The following is a 19,700-nucleotide window of genomic DNA, read 5'->3' as shown; positions in this document are numbered from 1 at the left end:
CGGCTATACCAAATATGTTTATTTGTTTATTTTTATTTAAAAAATGGGGAAAGAGGGTGATTCAGACTTTTATTAGGGGAGAGGATTATTTTTAGTAATAAAAAAACTGTTTTTTTTACACACATAGTACTACTGCTCTGATCTCTCATTGAGATTGATGCAGTATAGATATATGCTCCATGAGATCGGTGTTCTATTGCTCTCGGCTGCTGCAGCTGAGAGCAATAAATTGGCGAGACAGGATCAGCACCATTACGGCGCATACGCCCATGCAGATGTGGGATGGCTCCTCTGCGATCACGCCGTAGGGTAGTAATACCCCCACTAGACCACCAGGGATGGGGAAAAACACCCTTTAAATGGGGTAGTCAACTTTTACAACTGAATTTAAAAGGCTAATTAGCGGGCATGGTGATCGGAGTCCACTAATTGCCGTGGTCCCAGGCTGCAGATACAGTGGGGGGAAAAAGTATTTAGTCAGTCACCAATAGTGCATGTTCTCCCACTTAAAAAGATGAGAGGCGTCTGTAATTACCTCATAGGTAGACCTCAACTATGAGAGACAAAATGAGAAAACAAATCCAGAAAATCACATTGTCTGTTTTTGTAAGAATTTATTTGCAAATTATGGTGGAAAATAAGTATTTGGTCAGTAACAAAATTTCATCTCAATACTTTGTTATATATCCTTTGTTGGCTAAGACAGAGGTCAACTGTTTTCTGTAAGTTTTCACAAGGTTGGCACACACTGTTGTTGGTATGTTGTTCCTCCATGCAGATCTCCTCTAGAGCAGTGATGTTTTGGGGCTGTCACTTGGCAACACAGACTTTCAACTCCCTCCAAAGGTTTTCTATAGGGTTAAGATCTGGAGACTGGCTAGGCCACTCCAGGACCTTGAAATGCTTCTTACGAAACCACTCCTTCGTTGCCCTGGCTGTGTGCTTTGGATCATTGTCATGTTGAAAGACCCAGTCACGTTTCATCTTCAATGCCCTTGCTGATGGAAGGAGGTTTGCACTCAAAATCTCACGATACATGGCCCCATTCTTTCTTTCATGTACTCGGATCAGTCGTCCTGGCCTCTCTGCAGAGAAACAGCCCCAAAGCATGATGTTTCCACCCCCATGCTTTACAGTAGGTATGGTGTTTGATGGATGCAACTCAGTATTATTTTTCCTCCAAACACGACAAGTTGTGTTTCTACCAAACAGTTCCACTTTGGTTTAATCAGACCATAGGACATTCTCCCAATACTCTTCTGGATCATTCAAATGCTCTCTAGCAAACTTCAGACGGGCCGGACATGTACTGGCTTAAGCAGTGGGACACGTCTGGCACTGCAGGATCTGAGTCCTTGGCGGCGTAGTGTGTTACTGATGGTAGGCTTTGTTACATTGGTCCCAGCTCTCTGCAGTTCATTCACTAGGTCCCCCGTGTGGTTCTGGGATTTTTACTCACGGTTCTTGTGATCATTTTGACCCCACGGGGTGAGATTTTGCATGGAGCCCCAGATCGAGGGAGATTATCAGTGGTCTTGTATGTCTTCCATTTTCTAATTATTGCTCCCACAGTTGATTTCTTCACTCCAAGCTGGTTGCCGATTGCAGATTCAGTCTTCCCAGCCTGGTGCAGGGCTACATTTTTGTTTCTGGTGTCCTTTGACAGCTCGTTGGTCTTCACCATAGTGGAGTTTGGAGTCTGACTGTTTGAGGGTGTGCACAGGTGTCTTTTTATACTGATAACAAGTTTAAACTGGTGCCATTACTGCAGGTAATGAGTGGAGGAAAGAGGAGACTCTTAAAGAAGAAGTTACAGGTCTGTGAGAGCCACAAATCTTGATTGTTTGTAGGTGACCAAATACTTATTTTCCACCATAATTTGCAAATAAATTCCTACAAAATCAGACCATGTGATTTTCGTGATTTGTTTTCTTATTTTGTCTCTCTTAGTTGAGGTTAACCTATGATGTAAATGAAAGACGCCTCTCATCTTTTTAAGTGGGAGAACTTGCACTATTGGTGACTGACTAAATACTTTTTTCCCCACTATAGCACCTGGAATTGCGGCGGTTCATAGTGGGGGCCGTCGAGCAGCTCCCCTTTGAATGCCCTTAACGACGCCAGGGCACGCTTGGTCATTAAGGAGTTAACCTGGTGTTGATTAATTATGCAGGTCTTGGAAAAATCCAGAGGACCACATTCAGTAAGGTTTTGGAAGACATCATTACTTCCATATGTATATTTTTTTAAGAAAGTACAGTACAATGGAAAAATCTTCTCCATCTTAAGATTGTCAGAAAAAAGCAGGTGTCTGTTCTAGAGCCTTCTAGAGCTAAGACTTTGCCCCTGATGTTGGCCCTGCAACCCCAATGTCACAGAACCAAAACCCAAGGGCCCCCCCCCAAACCCAGAATGTCTAATGCTGTCCTGTGAGAAAGATTAATTTTACGCCACCGATCCACCAATGTCCAATGATGCCCATGGAGAACATTTATAAATTCCTTTATTTTTATTCCCATCTTTTTCCATAAAAAAAAAAAAAAAAGATACAAAACATCACAATAACAGTATCATTATGCAAGCATCACGTAAGAAGAAAATATTAGAGCCAGTTCATTTCCAGCGATACAATGCCACTTTTTCGGCCGTATACAATCACTAAATACCCATTGAACCCATAAAAAGCCGACTCTAAGTGTCTTGGACTCCTTCTGGAATCCAACACCTTTATATAGCCCCCAACCCGACCTCACCCCTGGGCCAGCAATGAGCGAGAGGAAACCTGACTCCAATATTAATGAAACATTAACTTATTTACAAAAAAAAAAAAACCCTCCTACCAGAGCTACCAAATATTCAAGAATCTGCCCAAACTATTCTTCCTCTTTGAGAACTATACTCTTTCATACTGGCACGTCTGCCCAACCGAGTGCACCCATTCAGTAATCGTCGGTGTCTTGGGGGAGAGCCAATTTTTAAGGATAACTAAGAGTGCATGAAACAAACATCTACTAATTAGAGCAACACTATGTCCCAAATTGGTAGGATCCCCTAAAACCGCCACCTCCCCGAAATGTGAAATATCCTTCTGAGTTTTCTGACACATAGCTGCTAGTGATGAGCGAGTACTAAAATGCTTGGGTGCTCGTTACTCGAATATTTCCCGATACTCAAGTGCTCGTTTCGAGTTACGAACCCCATTGAAGTCAAAGGGAAACTCAAGCATTTTTGCAGGGGGCCCAAGTTCGGTAGAAGGAAGGTCGTGTGAAAACCTGTCAACCTCAGAAAATGATGGAAACACCACGGAAATGGACAGGAAAGAGCAGGGGCAGCATGTATGCATGCCTCTGAGGCTGCCTAATGGCACCATTATGTCAAATTCTGGGCAAAAGCCTGGTTAAAACAGAGGTAGGCATATGGACCACCCAAAAACTCAGCCTGACACAGCATGGCAGTGAGAACACAGTGAACCATTAAAACAAATGTAGCATATGAACCACCCAAAAACTTAGCCTGACACAGCATGGCAGTATATATATATATATATATATATATTACTAAATATAAAATTTTATTTTATATTTATAGTATATAAATATACTATAAATCTATATCATAAAAATGAAAGTCTGTCTGTCTATCTGTCTGTCTGTCTGTCCCAAATAGACTTCCAAACGCCTGAACCGTTTGACCCCAAATTTGGCACACAGATGCATTGGGTGCCCGGGAAGGTTATTGCAAAAGTCCTGTCCCCGCCAGATGTACAGGAGGGGAGGGGAAGGGGGAAGAGCGGCGCCCCATAGAGATGAATGGGAAAATCTCCACACTGCAAACACAGGTGATATAATTAGCTGCAGCAGACACGGCAGTTGGGAGCCTTAGCAACCAATAGGATTACTGCTTTCATTTTCACAGGGAGCAATAGTTGCTAGGGCGGCTGCCTCACAACATCCACATAAATAACAGGTAGACCCCCTACTCCATCTATACAGTACATGTATACAGGACCTCCTACTCCATCTATACAGTACATATATACAGGACCCCCTACTCCATCTATACAGTACATGTATACAGGGCCCCTTACTCCATTTATACAGTACATGTAAACAGGGCCCCCTACTCCATCTATACAGTACATGTATACAGGGCCCCCTACACCATCTATACAGTACATGTATACAGGACAGTATTACCAGCTGCTGCTGCCCTAAGCACTAAACCTGAAGATGCCCCATCCTCATTTACCAATTAGCATCAGGATTGGTAGGTAATAGCTCCAGACGTCACATTTAACATCGCCACACCAGACCTGGCCAATACCACCATACTGTAACTGGATAACACCGCAACACCAAGCCTGACCAATACCGCCATACTGTGACTGGATACCACCGCCACACCAGACCTGACCAATACCGCCATACTGTAACTGGATAACACTGCCACACCAAGCCTGACCAATACCGCCTTACTGTGACTGGATAACACTGTTATACCACACCTGACCAATACCGCCATACTGTGACTGGATAACACCGCCCTACCAGACCTGACCAATACCACCATACTGTGACTGGATAACACTGCCATACCAGACCTGACCAATACCGCCATACTGTGACTGGATAACACTGTCATACCACACCTGACCAATACCAACATACTGTGACTGGATAACCCCGCCATACCAGACCTGACCAATACCGCCATACTGTGAATGGATAACACTGCCATACCAGACCTGACCAATACCGCCATACTGTGACTGGATAACACTGCCATACCAGACCTGTTCAATACCGCCATACTGTGACTGGATAACACTGCCATACCAGACCTGACCAATACCGCCATACTGTGACTGGATAACACTGTCATACCACACCTGACCAATACCAACATACCGTGACTGGATAACCCCGCCATACCAGACCTGACCAATACCGCAATACTGTGACTGGATAACACTGCCATACCAGACCTGACCAATACCGCCATACTGTGACTGGGTATCACTGCCACACCAGACCTGACCAATACTGCCATACTGTGACTGGATAACACAGCCACACCAGACCTAACCAATACCGCCATACCCCCCTCAAAAAGACACCAGATTTTCTGGCAAGTCTGAACGGGAGGGTACTGCCTCTCTGCAAGGTGCTACCCTACGCACCAGACCATGGGTGCCTAATGGTAAATACGACCCTGCAGGTATACAGGACCCCAAAACTATACACTATAGGTGCATGGGACCTCCACCAACTATATACTACAGGTATACAGGACCCCAAAACTATACACTACAGGTATACAGGACCTCAAAACTATACACTACAGGTATACATGACCTCCACCAACTCTATACTACAGGTATAAAACACCTTCACCAACTCTATACTACAGGTATACAGGACCCAAAACTATACACTACAGGTATACAAGACCTTCACCAACTCTATACTACAGGTATACAGCACCCCCACCAACTCTATACTACAGGTATACAGGACCCCAAAGCTATACACTACAGATATACAGGAACTGCATCAACTATATAATACAGGTATACAGGACCCTCAAACTATGCACTACAGGTATACAGGACTCCCGAACTATATACTACAGGTATACAAGACCTCCACCAATTATACACTACAGTAGAAAATAGAGGTTTGCAAGACGGCACTGTGTAGGCTCAAAGGCTCAGGTGGGTGCACGAACTCAGGTAGCCAGACCCAGACTTCCAAATCCACAACAAGTCAAGCGAGGCGGCACTCCAGTAAAAAGTGAAGAAAAATTGGCTTTATTCACCCATCAATGTGCAACGTTTCGACCTCTCATTGGGATCTTTTTCAAGCATCAATATCAGTGTGACAATGGCTGGTTTTTAACATGGAAACCCCTCCCATCGTACATCCCTGCATTAGTGACATCATCATCATTAGCATATGTAAACAGTGCGTAACTCAGCGTGTTTTAGTACATTAATTGTATGTGAAACATAAATTCATATATATACATCGTGACATAAGTGCTTGATAAATGACCAATCCTCTTGATCTGCATAATAAAGTCCGTAATCCTCAAAAACATAATTCATGATCATTCCATGGTATAGTCCAATCACATCACGGTTATGGGAGGAGGCCGACACTCACCGCATCTCGTTAACAATCCACAATTATAACACTACAGGTATCCAGAACCCTCAAACTATAAACTACAGGTATACAAGACCTCCACCAACTATACATTACAGGTATACAGCACCAACTATATAATACAGGTATACAGGACCCCCGAACTACACAGTACAGGTATATAGGACCTTCACCAACTATACATTGCAGGTATACAAGACCTCCCTCAACTATACACTACAGGTATACAACCCCCCCAACTACACACTACAGGTATAAAAGGACCCCCCAACTATACACTATAGGTATACAGCCCCCCCCCAACTATGCAATTAAGATATGGAAGACCCCTAAAAACTATACACTGTGGGTATACAGAACCCCTCCAACTATGCACTACAGGTATACACTAATTCCACTGATTAACTCAGATGAAACAATACCTTTAGCTTGGCCTCCTGGGCACCTTAGAACAAATCTAATTAACACACTGACACTTTATACCCCGGCAGCGCCAGGTACATTTTCTAGTTTAATAAATATATATATATATATATATATATATATATATATATATATATATATATATTAGTTATATAGATAGATGATAGATAGATAATATATATATTACATTCTTACATTATTATAATTATATATATATATATATATATATATATATATTATAATAATAATGTATTAATGTAATATATAATATCTATCTATATAATATATAATATAATACATTATATATCGTATATAAATATACTATAAATATAATAATTATATATATTATATAATTTATATATTTATTATTTATCTATATCATAAAAATCAAAGTCTGTCTGTCTGTCTGTCCCAAATAGACTTCAAAACCCCTGAACCATTTGACCCCAAATTTGGCACACAGATACATTGAGTGCCCGGGAAGGTTTTAGCGAAGATCCCGTCCCCGCCAGATGTACAGGAGGGGAGGGGGAGGGGGAAGACCGGCGCCCCATAGAGATGAATTGGAAAATCTCCTCACTGCTCACACATAATTAGCTGCAGCTGCCCAGAGAAAATGGCATTTGGAGCCTTAGCAACCAATAGGATTACTGCTTTCATTTTCACAGGGAGTTGTGGTTGCTAGGGAAGCTGCCTCACAACATCCACAGTAATAACTGGTAGACCCCCTACTCCAACTATACAGTACATCTATATACAGGGCACTACAGGTATACAGGACCCCCTACTCCCACTATACTGTACATGTATACAGGGCAGCATTACCAGCTGCTGCTGCCTTAAGCACTAAACCTGAGGATGTCCCATCCTCACTCACCAATTAGCATCAGGATAGGTAGGTAATAGCTCCACACGTCACATTTAACACCGCCACACCAGGCCTGACCAATACCGCAACACTGAGTGGATAACACCGCCATACCGGACCTGACCAATACTGCCATACTGTGACTGGATAACACTGCCATACCACACCTGACCATTACCGCCATACTGTGACTGGGTAACACCTCCATACCAGACCTGACCAATACCGCCATACTGTGACTGGATAACACTTTCATACCAGACCTGACCAATACCGCCATACTGTGACTGGATAACACCACCACACCAGACCTGACCAATACCGCCATACTGTGACTGGATAACACTGTCACACCAGACCTGACCAATACTGACACACTGTGACTGGATAACACAGCTATACCAGACCTTACCAATACCGCCATACTGTGACTGGATAACACCACTATACCAGACCTAACCAATACCGCCATACTGTGACTGGATGAATCTGCCATAACACACCTGACCAATACCGCCATACTGTGACTGGATAACACCACCACACCAGACCTGACCAATACCCCCATACTGTAACTGGATAACACTGTCACACCAGACCTGACCAATACTGACACACTGTGACTGGATAACACAACTATACCAGACCTTACCAATACCGCCATACTGTGACTGGATGAATCTGCCATAACACACCTGACCAATACCACCATACTGTGACTGGATAACACTGCCATACCAGACCTGACCAATACCACCATACTGTGACTGGATAACTGCACCATACCAGACCTGACCAATACCGCCATATTGTGACTGGATAACACTGCCACACCAGACCTGACTAATACCGCCATATTGTGACTGGATAACACTGCCACACCAGACCTTACCAATACCATCATACTGTGACTGGATAACACTGCCACAGCACCTCCACAAACTCTATACTACAGGTATACAGAACCCCAAACTATACACTACAGGTATACAGCAACTCCACCAACTATATACTACAGGTATACAGGACCCTCAAACTATACACTACAGGTATACAGGACCCCCGAACTATATACTGCCACACCAGACCTGACCAATACCATCATACTATGACTGGATAACACTGCCACAGCACCTCCACAAACTCTATACTACAGGTATACAGAACCCCAAACTATACACTACAGGTATACAAGACCTCCACCAACTCTATACTACAGGTATACAGCACCTCCACCAACTCTATACTACAGGTATACAGGACCCCTATACACACTGACACTTTATACTCGGGCAGCGCCAGGTACATTTTCTAGTCTTTATCATAAAAATGAAAGTCTGTCTGTCTGTCCCATATAGACTTCCAAACGCCTGAACCGTTTGACCCCAAATTTGTTCATGGGGGCACCTCCGGGGGCATTATTAGTATATGGGGGCACCTCTGGGGGCATTATTAGTTCATGGGGGCACCTCTGGGGGCATTATTAGTTCATGGGGGCACTATTAGTATATGGGGGCACCTCTGGGGGCATTATTAGTTCATGGGGGCACCTCTGGGGGCATTATTAGTATATGGGGGCACCTCTGGGGGCATTATTAGCTCATGGGGGCACCTCTGGGGGCATTATTAGTATATGGGGGTTCCTCTGGGGGCATTATTAGTTCATGGGGGCACCTCTGGGGGCATTATTAGTATATGGGGACACCTCTAGGGGCATCATTAGTGTATGGGGGTACCTCTAGGGGCATTATTAGTTCATGGGGGCCACCTCTGGGGGCATTATTAGTTCATGGGGGCACCTCTGGGGGCATTATTAGCTCACGATGGCACAGCAAGGGGCATTATTAGCTCATGGGGCACCTCTGGGGGCATTATTAGTTCATGGGGGCCACCTCTAGGGGCATTATTAGCTCATGGGGGCACAGCAGGGAATCCTACATACAGGGGGCATCCCACATTCCTACTCGATTTACTGCACATAACACCAAACAGCGCAGTTACTATGGGAGCCGACAGGAGGGAGAAAGGGAAGGAAGTTGCTAGAAATGTGCGGAGCCTAAATTGTTTGTCTCGCAGGTTCTGAAAAGATGAAACATATCTGGAAGGAATCATCATGGAGGTCTGGGCCGGATGGAGAGGAAAAGGGAAAGTGACGCCTCAGATCAAAGAAGACGTCACCTGTGAGTCCCTGTATGACACTTTTCTTATTTTGTAGAACATCATTTAGTAGGGGCGCCCCGAGGTGACAGCTACTACATTATCTGTACTCAGAGATATCACTGTGTTATCTGTGGTGTTACATAGGACTGCAGGTGACATCTACATTATATGTACTCAGAGTGATATCACTGTGTTATCTGTGGTGTTACATAGGACTGCAGGTGACTACTACATTATCTGTGCTCAGAGGGATATCACTGTGTTATCTGTGCTGTTACATAGGACTGCAGGTGACATCTACTACATGATCTATACTCAGATATATCACTGTGTTATCTGTGCTGTTACATAGAACTGGAGGTGAAATCTACTACATTATCTGTACTCAGAGATACCACTGTGTTGTGTGGTGTTACATAGGACTGCAGGTGATATCAGGTGATTTCTCCAGGTTGCAGAAGTTCAAACTTCATCGTGCCCTGGTGTCTGTATGTGTGTATACATGTGTGCTGGTGTCTGTATACATGTGTGCTGGTGTCTGTGTGTGAGATCAATTCTAGAGAACTGGCTCATATACCCCATTTTCCCCAGTGGCTTAAAATGTAACCTCTTTTATACAGTTATAAAATTGTAGAACCTAAATGTGAACAAGGTGCAATTCAAATAGACACTTACTTGTATAGCTGCCTCTTGTGCTCTGTATGCAGTGCATTATACTCACCCTTGCAACGTACAATTTATAGCGTGTCTACAAGCCCAGCGGGGCTCATTATGATGGAGACTAAAACTTATACAAGAGTGGGGTAGGGGTTCCCCTGTATTCAGAATGCTGTTGAGTGCTAGGCAATGCCCCGTCTGGGATTATTGAATTTCGAGGGTCTATGCAGAGCAGGATAAAGACACCTCTGCTGCACAAACAGGATCTGCTAGAAAGCGTTCTAACCGCCATGTATTCACTATCACTGGCTTGGGTGAGCTATTGAGCATACCGGGGGGGGGGGGGGGGGGGGGGGATATTGGTGAACATATACAAATCAAACAGCCCCCCAGACCCTCGAAATTCAATAACCCCAAACGGGGCATTGCCTAGTACTCAACAGCATTCTGAATACAGGGGAACCCCTACCCCACTCTTGTATAAGTTTTAGTCTCCATCATAATGAGCCCCGCTGGGCTTGTAGACACGCTATAAATTGTACGTTGCAAGGGTGAATATAATGCACTGCATACAGAGCACAAGAGGCAGCTATACAAGTAAGTGTCTGTATGATGACATTTAAATTGCAACTTGTTCACATTTAGTTTCTACAATTTTATAACTGTATAAAAGAGGTTACATTTTAAGCCACTGGGAAAAATGGGGTATATAAGCCAGTTCTCTAGAATTGATCTGAACCAAATTATACCTCCCAGCAAGGCGTGGGTCGAACACACACTTTTTTTTTTATTAATGTGGTGGGCCCAGACACTTTGGTTGTATGGGGCCCCAAAATTCCTGATGGCGGCCCTGAGTGCTGCTATATGGTGTATAGCAGTACTTACATGGGGCAATTAGCATTGAGCTTGGATATGCCCTCAGTAAGAAATACAGAAATCAGAAAATATACTGGTGGTCCCATTAGTTTTTTGGAGGCTGTGGTATACAATCTGTTGGTAGCTGCACCTATACACTGTATGACACCCCCCTTACACTGGGCAATCAGTAGTGAGCTTAGATATGCCTTGAGTAAGAAATACAGAAATCATAAAATATACTGGTGGTCAGTGTCACACTAGTATTTGGAGGCCGTCGTATAGAGCCTGTGTGTAATTAGTGGTCTGTGGTCTATGGCACCTGTTACACAGTAGTGCCATAATAGTGAGCAGTGAAGTTCCTTGCAGGTGTACTACAAATCACAGCAATACAATCTACCACAGCAGCACCACCAGCCACAAAATCATAAAAGAGTACTGAGCACTTCTTAGGGGTCTGTATGCAACACCTGCTGTCCCCTTTCTGCCAGCAGCCGATCACCACAGTGTGCTGCTGAAATCATGGTAGCTGCACTGCAAGTCCCAGCCAGCAGTCTGTAGTAATACAAATTAAAAATGACTTAAAGCCCTTACTAGGGCTGTTTGGTTGTTTCGCTAGTATTCCCTGTCTACTGGAACGCTAATTCCCTCCCTAAAGCGCTCCCTGACCACCAGCAGCTCTGTCCCTAATCTCTTCCAGCACACGTCTGAAGCGAGCACTGCCGGTGCTGAGTTTTATATGGCAGGGTCATCTGATCTGGCCAAACAATCGCTGCTATCGACATGTATGGGTCCCACATGTTCGCAGGATGTACCAAAGAGTCTCCTGCATGTTTATTGGCTGAGAAATTGTGCCCAAACTTACAGGAAACGAATGATGAGATTTTCTCGAGTATCGCAAGATGCTGGTCCGAGTAACGAGTACCACTGAGTACCCTAATACTCAAATAAGTACCAAGCTCGGACGAGCACGTTCACTCATCACTAAAAGATGCCCATACCTCCCTCCAATATTTCTGTATTTTCCTACATAACCCTATCACATGTGCCATGTCAACCTCCATTTCTCCATACCTGGGGCATTCTGACGATTCCCGAACCCCCATTCCATAGAGCTGTATCGGGGAATAATAGCTATAATGCAAAATTCTAAACTGTGTCAGCCTATAGGACTCACTGGGGTAAGCTCTGTCAATGTTCTTCCATATGTTCTGACAATTTACCTCCAATAGAGGACCGAATACCTTTTTCCACTTTACCCATGCCCCGTTCCCTTTACTGATAGTGTTAACAATAGCCATTTCTGGCCTTACCCAACCCCATCAAAACTCCATTAAAAAACTCAAGTTTAAAGCCGCAGACCAGTTGCATTTCGCCAGTCTGCTTGGGGGTTGCCCACAGTACAACAAAGTCTTTTTCTGCCCTCCACTCTCCCCTCGCCAGGCCGTCGATTGGTAGCTGCAGAGTAAGGGAGAGGCAGACAACAGTAACATGTAGTATCACATAGCTATGTCATATAGCTCAAGGCTAATGCGTCACTGGGGCAAACTTTTGCACAAAAAAATAAACGGTCGCCTCCGGGATACAGTCTTACCCCTCTACTGTCCATTCAGGTCCAGGAACCGGCCGCTGACAGGTCACGCCAAGCCGCGAGGCAGGTACAGCTGACCGCCGGCCTCCAGATTTTATAGCTCCATCCCCGTCCTGGTCCTTCACTGGTCAGATGCATACACGTGAGCCCCCGCTGAAAAGCTCCTTCGGCTGCAGCCCGCCTCCCGGCCATTTTCCTGCAGCCCGGCGTCCCCTCTATTATGTCGGTTCTCCTTTCTTCTCTCCCCTATCTTCTCAGCTCAGCTGTGGCAGCCTCCACTTCCGGGATCCACTATCCCGCAGCAGCAGGAGGCATCCTATCTCAGCAACGTTCTCCTAAAACATCAGGGGTTTCACATCACTACCGGTAACCCAGAGCGGGAGGAAGAGGGAGGTGGTGCGTGTAGCAACTCCAACTTGCCGCTCAGCCCCACCCTGTCAGATGGAGAACATTTGATTTGATGCCACTGATCCATCAATGTCCACTGTTCTCCAGGGGGGAAGCGTCATTTGACACCACTAATTTAGCAATGTCCACTTCTGTCCTGGGACAAAAATGAGTTTACACCACTGATCTACCAATGTCCCCCTGCTGTCCATGGTGGAAATTGAATGGTTGAAAGGCTGATTGACATTTTCTAACTTTTGACACTATCACAGAAACAGGGGTTTCAAAAATTGCTAGTCTGTAGTAGTCCCATTATTGTAGCTACCATATTTTAACTGTTTTAATAGAATTTGTATACGATTTGTGAATTTTTGTGAATTCGCTCGAATATTTGTGATCTTCGCAAAATCAATTTTTGAGTGGTTCACTCATCTCTAAATGTGCTCTTCATGCTCAGTTCTAGCAATGAACAAAACCTCTATAATTACCAAATAAAATGGAAGTTGTCACAATTGGCACAATGTAACAGGAAGGTGGTTAGCCATAATATACAAAGAGACAATTAATAAACAAACAAATATAAATATGAAAAAAATTGTATAATAAACTAGATTTGCATTGCCAGGGTAATACATAGTGCTTGAAAAGAGCGCCCCTTTAACAGTGACTTCCCTTTAGGAGTGACTTTAACCCTTGATACCCTCCCTTTTAGAGTGACTTTGGTACAATCCCTTAAGGAGCGACTTTGGTGCTAACCCTTTAAGAGTTAACTATATACTGTCCCTTTGAGACTAGCTTATGTATTGTCCCTTTAAAAGCCACTTAGTTACCACCCTTTGAAGAGCAACTGTCCCTGTAAAACTGATTTTAGTACTGTCCCTTTAAGAGTGACTTTGGTACGGCCGCACTCTGAACCGCGGCGGTCCCGGGCTACAAGTGGCACCCGGGACCGCCGCGGTTCAGAGGTATTAGCGGGCATGGTCCGATCGCCGTGCCCGCTAATACAGTAATCAGATGCAGCTGTCAAGTTGACAGCTGCATCCGATTTCCGGACGCAGCGTCATCCCTGGTGTCTAGTGGGGAGATCGCTCCTTCGGGATGTTATCCCGGAGGAGCGATCTCCGTAACTGAAGCCGTCCCCGGCTCGGCACTCGTTTACTTCCGGCTGCAGCAGCCGGAAGTAAACGAGTGCCTATCTCATGGATCTCTGCAGCATATCTATGCTGCAGAGATCTCAATGAGAGATCAAAGCACTTATACTAGAAGTCCCCTAGGGGGGCTTCTAGTATAAGTGTAAAAGTAAAAAAAAAAAGTGTTGTTAATAGTAAAAAGCCCCCTCCCCTAATAAAAGTCTGAATCACCCCCCTTTTCCCAGGTTATAAATAAAAGTAAATAAATAAATAAACATGTTTGCTATCGCCGCGTGCGTAATCGCCTGAACTAATAAATAATCACATTCCTGATCTCGCACGTTAAACGACGTCAGCGCAAAAAAAATCCCAAAGTGCAAAATTGCGCATTTTTGGTTGCATCAAATCCAGAAAAATTGTAATAAAAAGCGATCAAAAAGTCGCATATGCACAATCAAGGTACCGATAGAAAGAACACATCATGGCACAAAAAATGACACCTCAGACAGCCCCATAGACCAAAGGATAAAAGCGCTATAAGCCTGGGAATGGAGCGATTTTAAGTGACGTATATTTGTTGACAATGGTTTGAATTTTTTACAGGCCATCAGATACAATATAAGTTATACATGTTACATATCGTTTTAATCGTAATGACTTGAGGAACATGTATAACAAGTCAGTTTTACCCCAGGGCGAATGGCATAAAAACACATTTCCCCCAAATTAACAAAATGCGGGTTTTTTTTTCAATTTCACCACACTTTGAATTTTTTTCTGGTTTTGCAGTGTACTTTATGCAAAAATTCAGCCTGTCATTGCAAAATACAATTAGTGATGCAAAAAATAAGGGCTCATGCGGGTTTCTAGGTGAAAAAATGCAAGTGCTATGGCCTTTTAAGCACAAGGAGGAAAAAACGAAAACGCAAAAATCGAAATTGTCTCTGTCCTTAAGGGGTTAAAGAGCCACTTTGGTACTGTGCTTTAAGGACAACTTATGTAACGTCCCTTTGAAAGCAACTTAGTACCGCCCTTTTAAGAGCGATTTCGGTACCTTCCCTTTGATACCTTAACCTCAGCTACATCACTGACTCATCTCTCCTACTTCACCTGACTCACCTTTGCTACTTCACTGACTCACCTCTGCTACTTCACTGACTCCGCTCTGCTGTGCCATGCGCATATCTGCTCTGCTACATATCATTACTGGCTCAGCTCTGCTGTGCCATGCGGGTATAGGCTCTGCTACATATCATCACTGGCTTATCTCTGCTGTGCCATGTGGGTATCGGCTCTGCTACATATCATCACTGGCTCAGCTGGTCTGTGCAATTCGGGTACTGGCTCTGCTACATATCATCACTGTCTCAGCTCTGCTGTGCCATGCGGGTATCGGCTCTGCTACATATCATCACTGGCTCAGCTCTGCTATGCCATGCGGGTATCGGCTCTGCTACATATCATCACTGGCTCAGCTCTGCTGTGTCATGCGGGTATCAGCACTGCCACATATCACTGGCTCAGCTCTGCTGTGCCATTTGAGTATCGGCTCTGCTGCATATCATCACTGTCTTAGCTCTGCTGTGCCATGCGGGTATCGGCTCTGCTACATATCATCACTGGCTTATCTCTGCTGTGCCATGTGGGTATCGGCTCTGCTACATATCATCACTGGCTCAGCTGGTCTGTGCAATTCGGGTACTGGCTCTGCTACATATCATCACTGTCTCAGCTCTGCTGTGCCATGCGGGTATCGGCTCTGCTACATATCATCACTGGCTCAGCTCTGCTATGCCATGCGGGTATCGGCTCTGCTACATATCATCACTGGCTCAGCTCTGCTGTGTCATGCGGGTATCAGCACTGCCACATATCACTGGCTCAGCTCTGCTGTGCCATTTGAGTATCGGCTCTGCTGCATATCATCACTGTCTTAGCTCTGCTGTACCATGCAGGTATCGGCTCTGCTACATATGATCACTAGCTCAGCTCTGCTGTGTCATGCGGGTATTGGATCTGCTAGATCACTGGCTCGGCTCTACTGTGTCATGCGGGTATCGGCTCTGCTAGATCACTGGCTCAGCTCCGCTTCTTCACTGATTCAAAGCCTTATAATGATAAAGATCATTGCTCGGTTACCATGACATTCTGTCTTATGTCAGTGAGACATACTCGTTAAGGACCTTTCTTCTTCTACATCTTCTATTGGCCAATAGTGGACATGTGACTGTGTGGATGTTGTAAGACATTGACTGACAAGACCTTAGAATTTCTATTGGCTGCTATATTTCAGCTATTTGCATATGTGCTGTGATTAGCTGTTAGCGGTTACAGTGTGGCCATTATTTCCAATCGGCCATTATTTCCAAAGGGAAATTAGAGGTCTTTAAAACGTAAAATTTCTTTAAAACGACAAATACGATCGAAAAGAAAAATAAATAGCACACCTCACACCGCCGTGGGCTTGGAAGCGCAGTTTGAAATGTGTCTGTGTACAAAGTGGTTCGGGCTGTAGTAACTCCTTCTGTACGTCCTCGGTCGGGTAGGGGTGTTCAGAGTGGGGCCACGCGGTAACCAATGTTCCCTCCAAGCTTCAGCCACTGCTGAGTGGAATGGCAAGTAAGCTAAGCAATGTTCAAGCAAAGTTGGACAAACCAAAAACCTAACAGAGGAACGTCGGTACCTTAGTCTAATGTAAGATAGAAAATTAACTCTAGTGGAACAGTCGGTGTACAGTCACATGGATATCGGTTACAGATTTGATGCAATAGTTATAAATTTAGATATATTGGTTTACACAGCATCAGGCCAGAGCAGTTACATCCAGTGACTCACGTGGGGCGTCTTCTCTGATCAGTCGCTCATTTTTCCTTTCCAACCAGGCCGGGCTGTCTTGAAGACTTCTCCTGGCCACAAATCCTCTCTCCAGAATCTGTTTCTTGCTCCGGCAAATATAGTAGTCAAGCCCCTTTGTGCCCCTGTATAGTTTTAAGGCCCCTTGCTAGGATGCCCTTAGGATTGCAGTTAACTCCTCCACTGCCAGGATGCTCCTAGTAATGTATATAACCCCTCCCTCATCTAGGATACCCCTACTAATGTATACATCTGTCCCCTGCTGTTTCACCCCATTTAGTAATAATGCCCCCTGCTGTGTCACCCCATTTAGTAATAATGCCTCCTGCTGTGCCCCCATTTAATAATAATGCCCCTTGCTTTGCCACCCCATTTAGAAATAATGCCGCCTGCTGTGCCACCTAATTTAGTAATAATGAGCGAATACGATTCAATCGGGTAGGTATTCGATCGAATTTTACGGTATTCGAAAGAGTCGAATACAATCGAGTAGTGTGTCGAATACGCGGCAAACATTCAAAAGCCCTCCCATGGCATTTGGCGCTTTTTTAAATCCAATCACCATGCAGAGAGGCCGTGAGGGACCCTGGGAGTACGCACGCAGCGCGAAAACGGCATATACCCTCATTGGATGGCTGAACCACATGACCTTGAATCTTAAATACAAGCCTCTCGACCGCAGATGCACTTTCAACCTGGTCAGGGAGAGATCTTGGAGCAGGGAGAGAGAGGTTTTAATAGCATTTTGGCCAGGCAGGCTTACTACTGAACCCAAAAGTCCTTTTCAGGGCTAATATCCAGCGAAAAAGTCATCTCTGCATCCAAAGCACTTCTCAGTGCTGAGAAAAAGATGATATAACAGCAGCAGGTGTATTCATTCCAGTATCCTGTGTGTACAATTGACTTATAGTGTCCTTGGTTTAACGCACATTAACGTTATACCTATTGTGCCAGTTACCCAGTTAAAGGCATGTGATACCTAGTGTGCCAGTTACCCAGTAAAAGGCATGTAATACCCACTAGTGTGCCAGTTACCCAGTAAAAGGCACGTGATATCCAGTGTGCCAGTTGCCCAGTAAATGGCACGTGATACCTAGTGTGCCAGTTACCCAGTAAAAGGCACGTGATACCCAGTAGGTGTTGGCATCGTTTAGGGAGGTTTCATGAGGGACTTGGTGATCTCCAAGTGGTCGAATTTGGATTTCCAAGTGACGAGATTTTTTTCCCATAGACTATAATGGGATCGAGTATTCGTTCGAATAGTCGAATCTCGGTGCCTACTCGATTCGAATTCTCGAAAGTCGAATATTTCACTAATCGCTCATCTCTAGTAATAATGTTACCCCTCTGCCTGCAATTAACCCCCCTCCGACTCCCCACTGCCAGTTATTAACCCCATTCACCCCCAATGCCTTCAATTAAATCCTTCTCACCACCAGAAATTAACGCTCCATCTCTTGGTATGGAATAGCTGGAAGAGGAAGAAAAAGAAGAAGTGGAAGAAGAATATGGATTACAATAAAATGCTTTTTCAAGCACTATAATAAGAAGTTGGCTTGATTAACCCATTTAGCCCATTCCTAGAAAATATAATCACTTACCTGTGTATATCCATAGAAGCTTAACAGCCGGGCCATGGGGAGAGTAGTGACAGAACATAAATCTCCTATAAATCCGACCACCGCATCCTTCTCCATACAGGAATAGTTTGGGGCTGTTACTGTGTGTCCAGACATTATCTGCAGAACATCTTTTATTACTTTATTCACATGTCCACAGGAGTCATATATGTGATATCCCAGAGTGATATTGGGCAAAATATCTGTACGATTGTTTATAGATTCAATTGCATACAGAAAAGCCAAAAGATGTGTATATTCTCTGTAGTGAATACTATGGAAAATATTAGAAAATGAGGTCGTTATAGGTTTTTTTTTTAATCATTATTAAGATTCTTAATTATTATATCTACAGTTTTATTTTCAACTCAAGTACCACCTCTATGATGGGAAGATCTTATGTTGTGATATTTTCTAGCTAAATGGTTTATTCGTTTATATTTTTTGAGATTTTTTCTTTTTTGTTGTTTTGTCTACATTGTTCACTATTTACTTTCTCTAGAATTAATAACAATGATACAGTTCAAAACATTTATAGTTACATAAAAAGCAATCGGGGAAGATGACCTGCTATAATGTATAGCAGGCCATCTCTGCTCGTGCCGACGATTGCTGCTATTGGCTGATCAATTCAGATCAGCCGACAGCAGCTGAAAACAACTTTCCGGGTCATCGGTGACCCGGAAAGCAATGGCAATTGGTGCTGTCCGAGACCAAGTGTAAAAATCGCCATTAGTGTCCTGGAGAGACATGGCGCCGGGGAAAGATGGCACCTGATCTGGGCGTCCCGAGCGAAGATCCGGCGGTCCTGCGGCGTCCTCTTCTTCCGTTTTCTATCTTCGGCTCCCGACGGCTCTTCGTCGTCTATCCTTGTCTATCTTCGGGCTCCCCCGTCGTCTATCTTCGGCAGCTTCTCTTTACTGCCCCCTAGCGGCTGATCGGTGTATATTATACACTGATCAGTTACTTTGGGGTAAAAAGAGTGTTTTT

The sequence above is a fragment of the Dendropsophus ebraccatus genome, chromosome 7 (genome assembly GCF_027789765.1).
Source record: "Dendropsophus ebraccatus isolate aDenEbr1 chromosome 7, aDenEbr1.pat, whole genome shotgun sequence".
NCBI classification, from domain to species: Eukaryota; Metazoa; Chordata; class Amphibia; order Anura; family Hylidae; genus Dendropsophus; species Dendropsophus ebraccatus.
This window is presented reverse-complemented; position numbering follows the sequence as displayed.